The 21360-nt window shown below is 40.8% G+C and overlaps 1 protein-coding gene across 4 annotated transcripts in view; it reads right to left on the bottom strand.

Annotated features, from left to right (window-relative positions):
* The window catches only part of CALD1 (caldesmon 1), a 146141-nt gene extending 134946 nt beyond the window's left edge, over positions 1–11195 (bottom strand). For 2 of the 4 annotated variants that reach the window (XM_077266536.1, XM_077266540.1), the window contains exon 1: positions 10987–11124. The gene's annotated coding sequence lies outside the window, so the exon portion shown is untranslated. Of the gene's footprint in view, positions 1–10986 lie in introns of all 4 variants that reach the window. The other 2 variants (XM_077266541.1, XM_077266543.1) reach the window with 2 other exon arrangements.
* Positions 11196–21360: the final 10165 nt, after the last annotated feature.

Here is a 21360-nt window from a genome sequence, read left to right as displayed (position 1 = left end):
GTTTTATGTGTGGTGAGTTTTGAGTATGTGCAAGTTTTGTGTGAGGCAACTTTTGCATGTGTTGCAACTTTTGTGCATGTGGCAATTTTTCCGCGTGTGCAAGTTTTGCATGTGGCGAGTTTTCCATGAGGTGAGTTTTGCACGTGTGGCGAGTTTTGCGTGAGCCTAGTTTTGCATGTGGCGAGTTTTGAGCGGTGACTTTTGTGTTTCGACTTTTATGTAGCGAGGTTGGTGTATGTGTGGTGAAATGTGTGCTGAGGGTGATATGTGTTCAAGCATGTGGTAGTGTGTGGCGCATTTTGTGTGTGTGTTCATATCCCCGTGTGTGGTGAGTATCCCATGTCGGGACCCCACCTTAGCAACGGTACGGTATATACTCTTTGGCGCCATCGCTCTCATTCTTTAAGTCCCCCTTGTTCACATCTGGCAGCTGTCAATTTGCCTCCAACACTTTTCCTTTCACTTTTTCCCCCATTATGTAGATAGGGGCAAAATTGTTTGGTGAATTGGAAAGCGCGGGGTTAAAATTTCACCTCACAACATAGCCTATGACGCTCTCGGGGTCCAGACGTGTGACTGTGCAAAATTTTGTGGTTGTAGCTGCGACGATGCAGATGCCAATCCCGGACATGTACATGAAAAAACACACACACACACACACACACACACACACACACACACACACACACACACACACACCTTTATATATTAGATTGCCCTCACTGGAGTCCCAAAGCTTTAGAAATGGCTTTATAACATGTTCCAGACTGATTGATCTTGAGTACTTTTGTTTCTCATTTGGTCTAGAATTTCTTTGGCTTGCGGCATGATGTTTAGCTTTTGAGAAACTTTTAGTCTACTTCACTTTGTCAGGCAGGTCCTATTTAAGTGATTTCTTGATTGAGAACAGGTGTGGAAGTAATTAGGCCTGGGTGTGGCTGGGAAATTTGAACTCAGGTTCCCAAAAATGCAATAAAACACAGTTAATTCACCCTTGAAACTAGAGTGCTGCATGGAATGAACCACAGGCAACATTTAATCCTTCAATATTGAATTTCTTAGATTTTTCATATAGTCCATTTTCTTGCACCACTATTGTCATGTGTTATTTGTTTTTGTTTTCTTGTTATTTGTCACAAAATTTATGTATTTTTCATCATAACTTGTTTTTATTGGGCGTTAATATGCTTATAAAGCGATATTGTGAGTCCCAGCGGGAATAATTAGTTCTAATGAAATCAGCTGGGAGGCAGGCAGGAAGAACTATAAGAATCTGTTTAGTCTGCTAAGCCTTATGCCATGATTAAGACTTATGTTGAAACGCGTTGGTAAATGCTGCGTTTAATGCAAAATTGTGCACAGTGTTGTATTTGTCTAGTTCTTAAAACCTTTTTGTGGTGTACCACATGGGAGAATGTTTTTAATACATACAAATAAATGTTGGAATTTTTAATGAAATCCATGTCATCCCGCTGGAAGTAATCTGTTTTCTTCATATTGAACTGGTTGCTCAACCTTTTTCCGTGCGTGAAGCAATGAGGAGAAATGCATATAGCAGGTGAGCTGACATTTTTCTTTATACAATTAATTTATGTTTTAAAGGGGGGGGCAATCATTTTTTCACACAGGGCCCTGTAGGTTTGGATTTCTTCTTCCCCTAATAATAAAGGCCTGCATTTTGTGTTTACTTGTGTTATCTTTGTCTGATTTTAAATTTGTTTGGTGAAATATTTAAGTGTGACAAGCATGCAAAAGCATAGGTAATCAAGAAGGGGCAACACTTTTTCATATCACTGGACACATATGTAAATTAGTTTTTCTCCTTAGTTCCTACTATAAGTTCTCATATAGAATACATATATATGAAGTTTAGTATGCTTGCAGTGGAGTACAAAGAAGAGATGGGCCCCATTATGGTGCCCCAGGGACCCCATTATGGTACCAAACTATGCCATCCCAGACAGAAGGGTCTGCTGTGCAATTTTCTACCTTGTTTGTAACACAGTATAAGCTATGGATTTATCCATGAACGTGTGCATAATAAATATATATATATATATATATATATATATATATATATATATATATATATATATATATAATTTCAACATGTAAATTATATTTTTCTCTTCCAGCCTATACTATATGCTATCACTTAAATTACATACAGTATGTGAAATTTGGCAATCATGCAGTAGAGTACAAAGAAGAGATTGGCCTTATTGGGGACCCCATTATGGTACCACATTTTTCCATCCCAGATGGTAGGATCTGGTATGCAATTTTGTACATTGTTTCAAGACAGTACATGGTTGCTATCGATATATTTGAATATATACAGTAGTATATATTATCAAAAAGAATGCACACAGTATGTTAAGTTTAGTAAGCATTAAGCCAATTAGAAAGAAGAGATCAGCCCTAACGAGAACACCATTGCAGTACCAAATTCTGTAATTCCAGAGCAAAGGACTTGGTATGCAATTCTCTACCACCTCACTTGAGAACAACACAATTACTGGGGGATCAACCAATGCTCGGCCCCCTTTTCTAAAAGGACTCAAGCCACATGATCTGCCTGTATTCATACAACTTTAACATGAAAGAAGCACAGATAAAGACAGATAAAAGTTACAAACTGGTGAGCTGATTCACAGATTCTCAGCTAATTCTGCAGCCAAGCAGCAATAAACAGTGCATCACACAGGCTATAGAAGGCAAACAATACCTAATTTTTAGTGAAGCCCAGTTGCAAAAATTAACTTTAGCATCCATTTAAAAATTGTCCCCAAAGGTGGTCTAACCCTTTAAGACACGACTGCACAGGCTTTTCTGTTTGTTTTGGGTCTTAATGATTAAAACCTTCCAAAATTATATCCACATCTCATATCACTTAGATTGAGACAAATACTCAGACTATACAGCCCCGACCTATTCAGCTGCAACTTTTACATATGTTGCCTAGTGCAATATTTCGGCTCATATCTTATAAACAATTACTGTAATATGATTATTGTGGCGTAAAAGTTTATCCTGCAAAAGCAAGGTATAAGGTTTGTGAAGACATGTTTACAAGTTTTTCTGTCGAGACACTTGATAAGTCAGGTCTATTATGTTAATATTAGTTTTTGTCACATTTAAGACCAGTAAATCTGCCTTATAATAATAATAAGGGGCCACTAAGCTCCCAAACAAGAACCTGGTATAATAACAGGAACATAATCCTCCGCTCATCCCTATAATACGGGACTTCATCATGAGCCGTCAGCATTCCACCATGTTCCTCAAGCATCTGGAATACCCTTAGGCCAGTAACATTCCTTAAATATTTTAGGAATGGGCTCGGATTGGCTCCAACCCCCTCAATCTCGTCTACATATTAACCAGGGGATCTTCCACCTTTAACCTAAACAGTTCCAAAAAAATTCCGCAAGAAATGTATGAAGGCATGGACCATTCCCCTACAGGCTAGAATAAAATGTCTCATAGTAAGGCTACGTTCACATTGCACTTACTCCCTTTGTTCACGTCATTATCCCCATTTTTTCTGCACCTAAAATCATCCTAAGCTTATTTGCTAAGACTTCGTGTTTTGATGTAGAGGTGTAGACCACAATATTTACTTTTTTTTATTGAAGACATTTTCCCCCGTATCATCTCTTGCCCACAGCATCACTGGAAGCACCCCAATTTAGACCCTGCCAATTAAAAATACATGAGTCCTATGAAATGGCATTTTTTTAACATTGTCTAAACGCCACTGTTCTCCTGAATTCGGCGATGTTTTTCTTTTTTTTCTGCGCCTCTCCGTTCCCGAGATATGGCCTCCTCTTCTCAGTAAATAAATCTACTCTTTTAGCCAAGTAGGTATGGTCTTCAACACTTTTCTGTGGGCGGTATTTTATGGAACACTCCCACTTGGCTAACAAAATAAGATTTATATACAGGAAAAAAGGGGCCATATCTCAGGAATGGAGAGGCGCAGAAACAAAAGAAATACATCGCCGGAATCAGGAGAACAGCGGCATTTACACCAGGTAAAAAGTACATGTTTGTGCCAAGTGATAGGTCTTCTTTAAAGTCTATCTTCGTTTGTCCCTTGGACTTGATGAAGTAGAATAGTTGATGCTCATCATCTACCATCCTGTGAATGGATAATGTGATGATTATTGAAAAAAAAAAAACCTTTAAGAATGAAGCCTATGGGCTTATAAAGTAGAATTTGTCAGAGCCTTCCATCGAAACGGTAAATCCTCCAATGAAATGAATGTATTCACTAGGCCTAGTGACGTTACATCCATAACGACTTAATATCACGTCATCCTGTCAGTCAGTAGCAAACCTTCTAAACAAATATATCCCACAAAAGACCCCATTTTCTAGTACAGACCCCAGACCAGCACCCTAAACTAAAGACACCCTAAAGTAATACAGATCCTGACCAGCCTCTTAAACAAATACAGACCCCCACATGTGACCGCCTAAAATTATACAGATCCCTGATCAGACCATCTACACAAATACAGACCCAAGACCAGAACCTCTAAGCAGTCACAGATCCTAGACTAGACCTCTAAACAAACACAGACCCAAGATCAGACCTGTGAAGAAATATAGACCACAGATCAGCACCTTAAACTATTACTGACCTGACCCATAAACAAATACAGACCCCATGTGTGACCTCCTAAAATTATACAGATCCCTGATCAGACCATCTACATAAATACAGACCCAAGACTAGAACCTCTAAGCAACCACGGATCCTAGACTAGACCTCTAAACAAATACAGACCTGTGAAGAAATATAGACCACAGATCAGCACCTTAAACTATTACTGACCTGACCCATAAACAAATACAGACCCCCAAATGTGACCTCCTAAAATTATACAGATCCCTGATCAGACCATCTACACAAATACAGACCCAAGACTAGAACCTCTAAGCAACCACGGATCCTAGACTAGACCTCTAAACAAATACAGACCTGTGAAGAAATATAGACCACAGATCAGCACCTTAAACTAATACTGACCTGACCAGATCCATAAACAAATATAGACCCCACATCTGACACCCTAAACTGACACAGGCCCCAGATGAGACCATCTGACAAGACCTGTTAAACTAAGAGACCACAGAACAGACCACCAACACAGACCCTAGACTAGACTATCTAAACTAAGACAGACCAAACCATATATCAAACTACATTTATCACATAGGCCCCTGAGATGTTTTCTGTTCTTTTTGTTCCCCTAAATTTAACGCACCCCTTTGTCCATTTCATGGCAACCATTATGACGTTATTCAACTTCTCCAAGCTCCTGAATGGTAAAGTTTTTGTTACAACTTCTATAAAAAGCGGTGACGACAGCCCTATTAGTTATTACTCAAGTTTAGCAGATATGGTTTCTGGGGAAGGTGAATGTGGCAACCAAAATGGCCGATGTGGCAGTTCCTATTGCGCTCTCTAGTAAGGGATGACTCTAGGGGGAAATAAGAATCTGGAGTCTATAATAACACAGTAATATGTCATAATTACTGGTGGACTCAGACTGCACATGAGTTGCCTACTATTGTAATTATTCTAATTATCGGCCTAATTATTTTATAGGACTGTTGTGTTCTGGGCAGACGTAGCTGGTATCAGCGCCAGTACAGAAAAACGACAGCGAGAAACAAATTAACTCTGTAATATCAAATGCTGCCTTGTAATAGCTCTGCCAGCTTGAGCTTGGCATAAGAAATAGCACATGTAACCACAAGATACAGCTGTACGAATATGGTGGAAAGCACAGGGGTGCAGAGGTAACAGGGTGTATAGGCAACACGGGGTGCAGAGGCAACACGGGGTGCAGAGGTAACACGGGGTGCAGAGGTAACACGGGGTGCAGAGGTAACACGGGGTGTATAGGCAACACGGGGTGCAGAGGTAACACAGGGTGTATAGGCAACACGGGGTGCAGAGGTAACACAGGGTGTATACGCAACACAGGGTGCAGAGGTAACACAGGGTGTATAGGCAACACGGGGTGCAGAGGTAACAGGGTGCATAGGCAACACGGGGTGCACAGATACCACAGGAAAAAGATGAAGCAAACAATGCAGAGGTAGCTGAGGGTGCAGAGGTAGCAGAGGGTGCAGTGCAGAGGTAACACAGGGTGTATAGGCAACACAGGGTGCAGAGGCAACACAGGGTGCAGAGGCAACACAGGGTGCACAAGTAGCATAGAGTGTACAAGTAGCACAGAGTGCAGATGTAACATGCTGCAGAGGTGACACAGGGTAGAGGTAGCAAAGGAAGCAGATGTAGCACAAAGTGCAGAATTAGCATAGAGCATAAAGGTAGCACATGCAATAGAGGCAACACAGCGTGCAGAGGTAACACAGCGTTCAAAGGTAACACAGCGTGCAGAGGTAACACAGCGTGCAGAGGTAACACAGCGTGCAGAGGTAACACAGCGTGCAGAGGTAACACAGCGTGCAGAGGTAACACAGCGTGCAGAGGTAACACTGAAGGCCTTGATCTATAAAAATGCACCATTATAAATAGTGCAAGATAATTGGAAGGGGGCCCTGCTACATAATCTGCACTGGGCCCAGGAGCCCTCTGAACATTGTCCTCTATGGCACTGTGCCCCAAACCATGCTTGTTACCACCACATTGTTACAAACATGGTGTTGGCAATTCAGGGACACTTTAGTTTTACTCTTTAGTGCCACCCAATATCCAGCCTCAAATCACCCAATAATAGATGCGGGTAATGCTGTGTAGACCCCTCATTTTCAGCCTAGGACACCACAAATTTTCTGAGACCGTTTCTGAAAATTTGGGACGATTCCAGCAAATTTTTGACAGTGGACGTGTATGGCGATATGAAAAGAAATCTGTGATTATCAGCAATTAGTCAGCCTTGTGGCCTCTTCATTATAGACCCAGGTGTTATTTGTGGTTTTTGGGCCTGATGGTGAATCTGTAATAGGGCCCTCACGATTTATGAGTAGATTTTCGATAATGTGGTTCTCAGGGAAATTCCTCAGGGGTGGGGCACCAAGGACGTTGGCCCTAGGTTCTGGTTGGGAAAAGGGGCTCCAACAAGACAGTACCTTTGCCTGGGCAGGGGTATTTTGATATAGTGTGAGATCTGTTGTTTATTGCTATGACCCTTTGGCCAATTTTTCACTTTATTGGCTAACAGTGCGGTTCCTCAGGGGAGGAGAGTCCTTCACAGGTTCTTGCGACCCAATAGCAATGGGGATGTCACCCAATACCTCCCATAAAGAACCCTATAGCAGCTCCATTGTCCATCGCTATGGTAAATACGCTCTATGGCAGACATCTTTTTACGGCAGGAGTATCTACAGTTCCTGCAACCCTTAAAGCTCCACCGATGGTCCTAGGATCGGGCCTTGTGAAATATTACTATGACATGTCAGAGGAAAAGCAACTTCCGATTTAGGGTTCAGAGGTCACTATTTTAAATTTGGGTTTTGGGAGTGAATCTTGTGGGCCTTAAAGGGCAACCAACACAGTTCTTTAATAGTGTTGTTCTTCTAAAAGGGACCTTTTTTTGGATCTCCACTAAGCACGGGCCTGGGGTATAACTTCAAGCCCTGCACCCACTATAGTAACGATAATTAATATTCTCAAATTTTCTTAAGTAGTGAGTCCCCAAATAATGAACCGCAGCTGCAGAAAAAGGGGTGTGGGTCTTTACATGTATCTCATCCAAAAACATGGGGACAAATCCGTGGGGACTTTTTCTCAGCATCCTGTGGATACAGTCAATACACATAACCAACAACTCCCACCATTTCAGCTGCGACGTCTCCGATATCATCCCGCGGAGCTCTAGCATTGCCGGGGATCTTCTTTAAGAAATTCTGATTTTGGTACCCGAAGACGGTAAAAAAAAAAAAAGATCATGAATCGAAAAAGATCATTTGTTATTTCTAAGAATTTTTTTTTTAATTAAAAAAAGGGTCGATTTCTCTTTAAGGCATAAAACAGTATATAAATAGGATAATAGTAAAAATTGAATTTGTAAAAACTTTATCGACATCAAACGAAAGGTACGCTAAGAATCCAGACAAAGGTTATCGGATTTATCTGTGTTATTTCTAAACAGGATTGTGCCGTTAAAGTGTTTTTTTGAGAAATTCCTGCCCACAAATACTATCTCCCTCCACCATCAAGTCGGCCAGAAGTGTCTCAGCATGTCTTCTGCGCTCTTGTTTCCTTTATTCCTGGAATAACTGCGTGACATAAGGACGGCGATGTTCCTCCATTAGGACCCACCCAATTACGCGGTTTTATATTAACGAGGCAAACCGTCCTATTAAAACGTGCAGATGTAGCAGAGCCGAGATCGTTGGTAAACCCTGGCTTGTCATTACGGATTATTAACGCATTCTATTGTTCTCTGTTATCTGCTGTTTCCAGGCTGACTGCATTATTCATCGACGGGATGAGTGACAGGAAGTCCAGCACTAGCCCTGCCTTCCTGTTATCCAATTTTGGGAACCTCTGGAAATATTCACCCATTGCTGTATTTTAATAAATCGATACATTATAAGGTGTAGTGCTCCCACTATTAAATGGGTGCATCATTTTAGGGTGTTCATTTAAAGTTGGGTTCATATTTGTGAATTATTCCTGCAGCATTAAGTGCTCCGGAGCTGAAATCCATGCACGATGTATCTTTTGGCTGGTTGGACAGATTGGAACCCCTGTGATGTCAAACATACATGGATTTTTCCTGCAGCATTAAGTGCTCCAGAGCTGAAATCCATGCACAATGTATCTTTTGGCTGGTTGGACAGATTGGAGCCCCTGTGATGTCAAACATAAATTAATTTTTCCTGCGGCATTAAGTGCCCCGGAGCTGAAATCCATGCACGGTGTATCTATTGGCTGGTCGGACAGATTGGAACCCCTGTGATGTCAAACATACATGGATTTTTCCTGTAGCATTAAGTGCTCTGGAGCTGAAATCTATGCTCGATGTATCTATTGGCTGGTTGGACAGATTGGAGCCCCTGTGATGACAAGCATACGCACTTATTTTATGCAGCATTAAGTGCACCAAACAAAATCAATGGGTATTTAATAAGAAGGCAGCAGTACTTCAGAGCTGAAATCCTCGCACAATGTAGCCATTAGTGGGTGGACAGATTGGACACCCTGTGATGTCCAAGATATATGTGTATTTTTCCTGCAGTATTATGCGCACCCATTGAAATCTATTGGTATTTAATAAGAAGGCAGCAATACTCCAGAGCTGAAATCCTTGCACAATGCAGCTATTTATTCTGTGGACAGATTGTACACCCAGTGATCACAAACATATACACTTCTTTTTTCCTGCAGAATTAACTGCACCCAATGAAATCAATGTCTATTTAATAAGAAGCCAGCAGTACTTCAGAGCTGAAATCCTTGAACAATGCAGCTATTTATTCTGTGACAAGTTTGTACACCCTGCGATCACGAAGATATACACTTAACTTTTCTGCAGCATTATGTGCACCCATTGAAAATCAAGAGGTATTTATTATGCAGTTAGTAGTACTCCAGAGCTGAAATCCTTGTACAATGTAGCTATTGGTTGAGTGGACAGATTGGACCCCTGTGGTGCCAAACATACACATGTATTTTTCCTGCAGTATTAAGTGCACTCATTTGAAATCGATTAGTATTAAGCAGCCAACACTACTTCAGAGCTGAAATCCTTGCAAGATTTAGCTATTGCTTGGGCGGATTGTGGACAGATTGGACTCTGTGATCACAAACATATACAATTAGTTTTCCTGCAAGATTAAGTGCACCCAATGGGAATTTAATAAGCAGCCAACAGCACTCCAGAGCTGAAATCCTTGCACAATGTAGCCATTCATTGGGTGGACAGACTGGATCCCCTGTAATATCACAAACATACGTGTGTATTTTTCCTGCAGAATTAACTGCAATAAGTAAGCAGCCAACAATACGCCAGAGCTGAAATCCTTGAATGATTTAGCTATTTGCTGAGTAAACAGATTGGACCCCTGTGATCATAAACATACACGATAATTTTTCCTGTAGCATTAAGTGCACCCAATGGGAATATAATAAGCAGCCAGCAGTGCCCCAGAGCTGAAATCCTTGCAAAATGTAACTATTCATTGGATGGACAGATTGGACCCCCTGTGATATCAAACATACACATGTATTTTTTCCTGCAACATTAAGTGCACTCATTGAAATCAATAGGTATTCAAAAAGCCGACAGCAATACTCCAGAGCTGAAATCCTTAATACGATTTAGCTATTTCCTGGGTTGACAGGTCACAAACATGCACAATTATTTTTCCTGCAGCATTAAGTGCACTCAATGGGAGTTTAATAAGCAGCCAGCAGTGTTCCAGAGCTGAAATCCTTGTACAATGTATCTATTGGCTAAGAGCAATCAAAGGTGGACTTCCCCCTGTGTGCCCTAAAATAAAAAAAGGGGGCACCAACAAATAGCGAGCTCCTTCCAAATATCAAATTTAATATGAAAAAAAATAAAAAAATTATAATATATATATATATATATATATATATATATATATATATATATATATATATATATATTTTTTATATATATATATATATATATATATATATATATATATATATATATATATATTGCATTTTTATTTATTTTCTTTTATTTTTAGGATTCCATTTTTATTTGTGCAGTCAGTTTGAACTATATATATATATATATATATATATATATATATATATATATATATATATATATATATACACATACCGGTGTGTGCATGTGCATGTATGTATCCATACACACACTCCGGTATATATATATGTATATATATATATATATATTTATATATATATATATTATGGGTTCAGATTGAATGCACAAGTAAAAATAAAAGAAAAAATGAATAAAAATGCATAAAAAATAATACAACAATTTACAGCCCGCTTACCTTTCTGATGAAAAGTTTGCAGCTGGAAGGAAGTCACTGGCTGCTTTGCAGAGAGGCAAGAAAAAAAGGCAGGGGCTGCTCAAAACACAGCCCTATTGAATTAAACTTGCAGACTTTCTCAAAGTTCCTCCCCCTCCGAAAGTTAAAAAAAAAAAAAAAAAGTGGAAGGCTGGATGAATCCTTATTCCTTATGTTTACAATTGGCAGCCAGTAAAAGCCATTGTCCTCTTCAACATATTCCAATGGGCGACCAATGGGGTCTCGCCTTGCGGGTTGAAAAAAAAAATGGGTTTAGCCCCGGCTAGAAAAAATGCTTGTCATTCCCCAAGCATGCTCAGAGTAAGGATTCATCAGAAAAAGCCCAATTCGCGCAGCCTGCCAATTTCAGTAACATATCCTTTTTTGGTTATGCTTTTCGGGGGCCTCTGTAAGAAAATCCTCTGACATCGAAGATCATAAGGAACCGTAATCTTACAAAAGAAGGAGGAAGAAAATAAATAAATAACGTGAGACGTCTTGTGGAATGTTGAGAAAACATTCGTACGGTGATGTAGCAGAGCCGAGTTTGCGGCGAGTAACATTGAAAAGTTAAATGACAGATTCGGCTCTGCTACATCCGTAGGTAGGAAAGAGGGCGAAGGAAAAAGCAGTAAATGGGTTGGGGGTGGGGGGTGTAGTGGAGGGTTAATTTGTTTTAAATGAAAACCACATGTTCGGGGGAATGAGAAAAATTGAATGAGACGCTTTGAAAGACTTGTCTGCCTTCAAGCATCGCCCGGACCGAGCGGTGTTGTAATGTCGTTGCGTTGGCCGCTGGCCCGATAGGTGTGAATGTTTTCGAAACCGCCGTCCTACTACTGTAGGTTCCCGGAGAAGTATCTGCAATACTTAAGCTTTTTGACGTACATCTATATATTCTCGATGTTAGCGACTTACATGACATGAGTTTATATGATCCGGGGAGGCCGGGATCAAGTTTAATCCTCTCGCTGAACGAATGTGTACGACTGGGTAATGTTGGAAGCGGTTTGCGCTATTGTTATGTCATATTAATTAATAATGTAGGAGAAAACGTACTTTGCAGGGAGTCGGAGATGAAAATGTCTCCTTAATTACATTACATAGAATTTAAGGTGTAATACTGCATTTCACCTGTGGGTGTGCTGCAGAGAAAGACAACACTTGGTTCCTCGATCACTCTGATTACAGCTGATTGCTGGGAGTTCCAGCAGTTGGAGAACCTGTGATCATCTCATAAAAATATATAATATATAAATCGAAGCGCAGGGCACAGACTGGCCGGCGGCTCTCCCGACCCGAGTGTTGAAACTTCATGTATTTCTAAGCAGCTGTCACGCTTGGGTTCGGAGAGCCACCGACCAGTCCATGCACTGAGTTACAATCTCATTCCAATTTATACGGCCGTCTGAAAGAAAGAAGTTTATTTATTTATTATTGGTTTATTTGCCGGAAGTCAGAGCTGAGAATGAGAGTCTCTTGCCTCGGAGGACCCGACACATCCTTGCATTACGTGGACAGAACTGTGTAATACTCCATTTCACCTCTGGGGGTGCTGCAGAGAAATTGAACACTTGCTACCTCAATCACTCACAGATAACAACTGATTGTTGGGAATTCCAGCAGGAGGACAACCTGTGATCATCTAGCTAAAAAGAGATTGTCTAAAACAAAGTGTTGTCTGGTTTAGAAATCCAGTTTGGAAGGCGTCGGAGCTGGAAGTGAGTGTCTCTTTGCGCTGGAGGACCCGACACATCCTTGCATTACATAGAGTCGTATGAATACCATGCAATACTCCATTTAACCTGTGGCTGTGCTGCGGAATAATTAAACACTTGCTGCCTTGATCACTCTCAGATTACCACTGATTGATGGGAATTCCGGCAGCTGGACTCTTTGAGAACAGATAACAGGTAACCCACCTAGCAAAAAGTGATTGCCGAAAATAAAGGGTTTTCTGGTTTAGAAATCCCAATTGCAGGGTGATAGAAATGAGATTGAAATGTTTGCTGCCCTGGATGACCTGGCACATCCTTACATTACATGGAGAGTTATTTGAGAACTGTGTAATACTCTTTTTCACCAGTGGGTGTGCTGCTGTTAAATTGAACACTTGCTGCTTTGATCACTCTCAGATTATAGCTGTTTGCTAGGAGTTCAAGTAGTGGGACACCCCAAGAGCCCATCTAACAACAAGTGATTGTCTAAAACAAAGTTGTTGTCTGATTTAGAAATCAGGGGTTGACAGGTGTACAAAAAAGCTATTTGTAAGGGGCAAAGCTGAGAATGAGGTGTCTCTTGCCCTGGAGGACCAACCTATACATTTCATAAAGAGTCATACAAGTCATACATGAACCATGTAGTATGTGTAATACTCCATTTCACCTGTGGCTGTGCTGCAGAGAAACTGTACGCTTCCTGCCTCGATCACTCTCAGATCACAGCTGATCAATGGGAGTTCTGGAAGCCGAACACTTTGGGAAGAGATAACAGGTAACCCACCTAGCAAAAAAGTGATTGTGCAAAATAAAATGTCTGATTTAAAAATCCTATTAGTAGGGTGTCAGATCTCAGAATGAAGAGTTTGTTGCCATGGAGGACCTGTCACATCCTGATATTACATGGACAGTCATATGAGAACTGTGTTATACTCTTTTTCACCAGTGGGTGTGCTACAAAGAAATTGGAAACTTGCTGGTTCGATCACTCTCAGATTACAGCAGATTGCTAGTGGGATACCGCGTGATCAGTTGATCGGTGACTTGCCTAACAAAAAGTGATTACTAAAACATAAAACAACAGGTTTGACCAGCTTAAAAAAATAAAAGGGCGGCCTCACTTAAAAAGCTAATTTGCGAGGAGTCAGAGCAGAAAATGAACATCTTTTGTCCCGGAGGACCCAGCACAACCTTGGTTAACTGTTACAATGGAATCTGTGTAATACTTAATTTTACCTGTGGTGGCACTGTAGAGAAATCAAACACTGGCTGCTTTGATCATCCGTAGATTAGAACTGATAGTTCCAGCAGATGGAAACTGTCATGATCCAGTCCAGGGTTTGTTTCTGATTACTCTCTCCCCGGGACGATTCATGTGGGGGTTAATCTTTTCCGCCTTGTTTTGGTATCTGTCTGGCTATTTCAGTCCGCTGTTACCTTCAAGCGGTGTCAGTTATAGTTCCAGTCTCTGGCTTGAGCAGCTGACCCCGTTATACCCTGATTTGTCCTCTGCCCGTGTACCTAGGTCCCGTTCCTGTTTTCCCCTGTGACTTTGCTCATCATAGTACTTGCTCTCTGTGTTGTGACCTCCAGGTATTTGACTCGGCATGTCCCCTGACCTATCTGATTGTCTTCCGTCTCTGACTTTCCTGCTCCCAACCGGCTCTGACTTCTTTGGCTTGTTTCTGACCACGTGTATTTCTGTGACCTCTGGTACTTCGCTCCCTCTCTGTTGCTGATCCGGCTTTTCTGATGACTCTTCTGCCACCTAATGGCTCCTGCCTGCTGCTCTGTGGTTTCTCTGTGAGTGTATCTATTTTCCTTCACCCGCAACCCCTGGTGGAGGTTTTGTGCTACTGCGCTGCAGCAGGCATTACAGAAACCTTGCGATCAGCCCTTCTATAGAATTGATAGTTAGCTATCCTTAGAGAAGATGTTTTTCATTTACTGACAGCAAGCAGAGGCAGAGATCTTGAAAATAGCGGATAAAGCGAAACACAGTACAGTAAAATTTCTGATTTTGCAGAGATTTTTAGGAGGACTAATGAAAACTTTTGTCCCTAGTTTCTTTCTAGTGATATCATATGCAATAAATCGGAATCATGATGACAACAGATAACACAGTGAATGTGATGTATACAGCAGAGATGTTGATATTACTATTAATGGAAGAGATAGAGTAGAGATGACTCAGAGCTCGGGGCAAGAAGTGAGATCATGTTCATGCTCTGCAGCTCTATATAGTTCGTGTTCATTTATTGGTCGAGCAAATGGAGACCTTTCTCAATACATGACAAAATTAATGTCCGATTCTCATAAATCATCATAGAATTAAAATATAATTAGTGATGAGCGAACCTGGATAGGGAGAAAACGTCACAGCTTATCAATAGAGATAGCAGAGAAAATTACAAAACACTGAAAAAACATTACAGATAGTAGTAGAGCCAAAAGGTACCCTAAACCTCATGCCTATGTTATCGTAGGTTAATAACACCCACTTTTTTATTCCACACCTTTTCTTCCTCATTGATGTGCTTCACGCTCAGGAAACTTTTAACTTACTTAAAGTTTACAAGAGGCTTATGGGGTGCCTGGGAGGTTTTCAAACTCTTCCGTGAGTCCAGGAGGTCTCCCCTTTTTCTGGACTACCCAAGCGTTCCTGAAGCTTTCAAAAGTGATTTGTTGTCAAGTTGAAGGTGTTCTACAACTACGTTTTGCTACATCATTGAAGGCTTTTTCTGGAGACCAGAAGTTGACCACTGTTATGAGCCACCATGTTTGTGGGCTACAAGAATTTTGATTCACATAAGAGTAAATATAGAAAGCTGATGACCTTCCCAACAGTTAAATTCAGGACTTCAGTAGGGTGTTTATACTATAAATCAGCCTATGCGGCTTCTTTGGAGCCCCTGAAGACCAATGGCTAGTCATGGTTTATTCAACCTCCTCGGCAATTTGGTTCTATGAAGCTATGAAGAACTCTTCCAAAAGCATGATCGCAAACAAGATAGGGAGATGGAAAGGTCAAAGTCCTCCTACTCTGGTTGGCATCATCAAAAGGGAAGCCATTTTATAATAGCTCTTAAAGGGGCCCTTGTTCCTTTATATATGTCCCTGGTTGCATTATATAAAATTAAAATTCCATGAATTTTTGAGACCTGATCTTCAGCAGTTCATGAAAGTAGAAGTCATTTTTGTTTTAGGTAGCTAAGAACATCTGATGATAACCCGATGCTGAACCTGGAATCCTTATACCGTAGAATCTTCCCCAGATTGATAAATGGACATGTAGAAAACCTTTATGACTTATTATCTGGAGAACTTCTTTTATGTCTAACACAAGGAAATCACACGCATTTTTATAGTCAGCTATGTGCCATAACAAACAGTTTAAGACATTCCTTAAAATCTCTCCGGGATTACGGGTTCGAAAGGAAAACAGCCATCAAAATGTTGTACAATTCTGCACAATTGGTCTTTGAAGATAGTTTTTAATATGAGTTGTGTTCTTTGAGGCGATCAAATTAATTTGTAGGACCATAGTCCACCAGCCACATCAGATGGGAGCTCTGCCAACTGCCTAATTACCAGCTCCTCTTCTCGTTAGTGAACCCGGTGTGACGTTGAGTGTGTACCACGCCACAATAATAACATTGCACCAGGTTGGCTAATTGAAAGAGGAGCCAGGGATGCCGACAAGTAGGAGGTGGTTCAGGGCTCCATCAGGCAGCCAAGGAATACCTGAGCGCACATGCATTTTAAAGATGGGAATAATCAAATAATTTGCGTCCGACATGTCTGTCAGTTGGCTGTCAGAATAAAAGCTTAGGCATGTCGAAAACCAAGATGTCCAATTTTTCTTTTTGTTACCATCTGACATTGTAAAAAACTCCTGTACACTTTATTTGCCAACCTAGGACAACATTCAAATAATGTGTACGGCCATCTTCATTATTTTTGAAAACTTGGGGTGGTAGGCTACAGATTAACACAATATTCCTCTAACGGCAACAGTGAGTACAGATTTCGACTCCATAATAGAGACGTTAACTACATCACCGATCAAGGATTAGTGGGAAAGTAGAAGACCATATCTGAATGATATCTCTGGCTCCTATGTTATTTACATACACATTTTCATGGATGACATATGCATGACATACTCTTCTACAGCTTCACCTCTGCTCCTGTAGGTTACTTAATTTGGAAAAATTCCAGCAATGGTCAACTTTTGGACATCCCAAACAGTTTTTCATCATTCTATCTTAGGAGGCAATGCAGGTTCAAAGAAATAACATAGAAAAGGTTGTTAAATCACATTTAGGGCAATTCATTTTACTGGACCATTGATGGTGAATTCACCTTGGAGGCCAAACTTGGTCAAATATTCACATTGGTGTCAATGAAGTGAGGAGGTAATAATTAGCAAAACTTGGCACTCAAAAATTGGTGAAGTGATGCTGCAATCTGTCTCTTTGACATATAGGTTAGAGATTAGTCCCCTCTCATCTTAGGGTACCGTCACACAGTGGCATTTTCATCGCTACGACGGTACGATTTGTGACGTTCCAGCGATATCCATACGATATCGCAGTGTCTGACACGCAGCAGCAATCAGGGACCCTGCTGAGAATCGTAGGTCGTAGCAGATCGTTTAGAACTTTCTTTCGTCGCTGGATCTCCCGCTGTCATCGCTGGATCGTTGTGGGTGACAGCGATCCAGCGATGCGTTCGCTTGTAACCAGGGCCGCGCTTAGTAACCCGATGTTTACCGTGGTTACCAGTGTAAAAGTAAAAAAAACCAAACAGTACATACTCACATTCCGGTGTCTGTCCCCCGGCGTTCTGCTTCTCTGCATTGTGAGCGCCGGCCGGCCGGAGAGCCGTCACCGCTGTGCTTTCCGGCTGGTGCAGACACAGTGCAGAGAAGCACAGCGCCGGGGGACAGACACCGGAATGTAAGTATGTACTGTTTGTTTTTTTTTACTTTTACGCTGGTAACCACGGTAAACATCGGGTTACTAAGCGCGGCCCTGCGCTTAGTAACCCGATGTTTACCCTGGTTACCCGGGGCCTTCGGCATCGTTGGTCGCTGGAGAGCTGACTGTGTGACAGCTCCCCAGCGACCACACAACCACTTACCAACGATCACGGCCAGGTCGTATCGCTGGTCGTGATCGTTGGTAAATCGTTATGTGAGACGGTACCCTTAGAGATAATCTGGTTGTAATCGTGATGGATAGGGAACTGATGCTCTGGCCAAACTGAGTTTAGATACCAATGAAAAACCCATAGGGAATCCAATGTGCCGCCCTATACAGAAAAAAATTTCAATATATCTTTTCCACAAGATTGTATGGACATACATTTCTTCAAATCATGTCATGTAGCATTTTGCGTAAGGTGGCATCACTTTGGACCCCATGACTGTACCTTGCATCTGTAGATAAATGCATAAATGTAGTGATTACATATCTCCATACTAGTCACCTTTTGCCAAAAGATACTAAAAACTTTGCAAATTCTACCAGAATGACCTGCCAAGGACACTGTAGTGTTCTTAAGAAATAGAAGTTCTTTAACACGAAATCTAATTTTTGCGTATGACTACAAGATTGATTAATATTCCAGGAAATATTAGGTATAAAAATAGTTTTTGACTTTTGCCAAAATTATAAACACCTCCAAAGGGAAAAGATGTGGGTGACTGCCAAACCAAACAATGGAAAGAACAATAGGACACTGGCCAAAGAAAATCCAACATGTCCTACCCTCTTTTTGTTGATAACGAAGAGTTTGTGAGATCTGCCAGCATCCAGAATTACATCCTGTTAAAACGTATGCCACCCTAGAGAAATTGCCATATTTGAGCCACATAAGGCCTACATAATCCTATCGGACCTTTTAATTTTCATCTTTGTACAGAACTGTCTATCAATCAATTGCTTTGTGCTATTACTTCACAAGTTCACAGCCAGCAAGCCTACACCTGACAATAGAAAATTATAGAGTGAGAACAAGTACTGAATATCATTTGTGACAGCAATGCTTTCCAGCTGAGTCTCGGTCGGCCAAATTATACATTTGAGCTCCATGGATGTGCCAAAACACTTGCTTATATGTAGGAAAGTTAATTGATTGATTGCAGGTTAATTAAGGAAATCCTACAATTCTGGCCGGCTAGTACCCTATGAGGATAGAGCTGGATAAAGCCTAAGAAGAGTAAATAGAAGAAGATTATCTCCTCGCTTGCTCCATCTAGAATAGGATTGTCCTTGGCAGAACATTCTCAACGCCTCGCATTACAGTGTTGGGAATTAATGTAGGTCGTGAAGGTGAAATCCAGACAGTGATTATATGCTATACGTTAGACTCATTGATGGGTGTTTATATCAACTCTGGGGTGGCCATGGGAAGCAGCTAACGATTAGCACATGAAAATTTAAAAAAGTGTGAAAAAATATACATCCAAAGGTATCTATACACCATAGATAGCTATTGTCCGAACATTCGATGACTATTTTTCCTAACACTTCCATGCGCGCGAATATTTGGCTTTGCGTAGCACCCATTGGTCATCAATAGAGCAAGGGAACCCTTTTGCACATTGAACTAAGGACTGAACCCACCTATATTAACAGATTCGAACTTGGCTGTAATAGGGAGCCCCAACTTAAGTCCGATTTTGGACTGATGATCCCTTTTGTTCTGGAAGAAGTAAGCTGCCACCAGAGATGTTTGGCAGGGTCTTTCTCATAGAGAACACAGGAGCGCCTGGAAGACTATGTTTGAGAGGATCGGGCAAGATAGCTGCCGGTCCAGCGACCAGTGTGTGGAGGGACTTAAGCCGCTGGTGGCAGATTTTATCCAGAAAGACCACAAAGTTAGGGAGCTTACATTATACAATCCTTCTCTCCCCCATCATGACATGTTATGATAGAGTCTGGATGCCCCCATACATATTAGATGATGGTCTTTCCCTACCAAAACCGGGAAGTTCAGCCAACTTTAATCTAATGTGTATGGGGGAGTTTAGATGATCCTGTCTACCATATCACATTTTGCTATGAAGTTGTAGGCTTTTTTCTGGAGAAGATCATTCAGTTTTGCTGCTACACTGAAGCGTTACTCTGGAGGTTAAAAGTTGACAACCGATGGCATACATATTAGACACCTATCGGCCACTTTTCATAATGGCTTAGGTCCCCTGATAACAAAAGATAAAAAAAAGTATTGGGCATTGAAATTCAACAGTACAATCCTTCTCTTCCTCAATTCTTCCATCGGGAGGTTGGAGGCTCCATAGACATCAGATGGTCAGTCGTCCTACGGATTTCAGCGAGCTTGTTCATAATTAATCTAATGTGTATGGCCAGCTTAAAGTTAGCCCCAGCTAGAGAAAATTCTTCTGACAAAAAATTGACCTGTCCCTTACAAAATTGGCAAAAACCAATGAAATGCCCGGTTAATGTTTTGTACAAGACTAGACTTATGAAAGTATCTGATCATGCAATGAAATCATGATGGGCTAAAAAAAACAGAGTCTTTTTGCTGAGTTTTTGAAGCGTAAGCAAAGCAGAAACTCAACGTTTTTTAGGATTTTTGAGATTTGGAGCGTTTCTACTCAGTTTTTGTTTCAAAAGATATGCTGGATTCTACCCCATGCTTCTTTCAGCGATAGAATAACATTTTCAGAAAGGGCCATTTTAAAGTAGTCATTGGGTTGCAGAGTGACTGCGGGCTTCACGTGTGTCAAACACGTAACACAACAGACATCCTATCTGCCGAGGTTTGCCTGGTGCTGATGTTGATCCTCACTTATGGTCTGAAGAAGTTTTTAATAATTGTCTGGCACTTAGCTTCACCACCTTGACTGTTGTCTTAGGTGGCCAAACCAAATATCTCAATTTTCTCCTGAAAATGGAAAACTTTTAGTATAGAAGATTTGAGTTTTGGGATAACGATTCTCCAGCCCGAACTGAATATTTCATTTATTTGGCTAGAGATTCACATTAAATATTCTGGAGTTGGAGGATGGGAATGCAAAGATGTGCAAATTTGGGAATTAATGATCCAAAAGACTGATTGGTTCTGTCATGCTTTTCGAGACTGGCCAACATGCCATCAATCTACAGACCAGTGTCTAAAAACTCTAAATTATAAATTATACATTCTGGATGTATGGTTAGGTGGAGTCCAAAAACATATTGTACTTCAAAACATTCTCAACCTCAAAGTGTTGGAACGTTTATAACCGATTATATGAAAATGTGGTTTTGTCCAGCATCGGAGGAAACAGACATCAATCCAGAGAAGACGAGAGCTGATGTCATACCGATGCTTCTGCCAATTAATTAATTGGCCAAAACTAGAGATTCTCTCGGCAGTTACTTTTTTGTTTTGTCTGCAAATTCCACCTTCTCTGTGTTTCTAATTGTTCTCAGTCAAAACATTTTTAAGGATCGTTGCTTTAGCAGAAATAAAAGAAAATAATTAATATCTGATATGTTTTGCCTTTTATATATTTTTTCATTTTTATATTTTTTTTTACATAAAATCATTTCCATTCCAAATCCCAAAAGTTAGGGGTTATTCTTAATTTTAAGATAGTGGGTGAAGCTGTACAAGTTTTTTA

This window comes from Ranitomeya variabilis, chromosome 5, assembly GCF_051348905.1.
Source record: "Ranitomeya variabilis isolate aRanVar5 chromosome 5, aRanVar5.hap1, whole genome shotgun sequence".
Taxonomy (NCBI): Eukaryota; Metazoa; Chordata; class Amphibia; order Anura; family Dendrobatidae; genus Ranitomeya; species Ranitomeya variabilis.
Note: the sequence above shows the minus strand (reverse complement) of the source record. Positions and strands in the feature narration are given on the sequence as shown.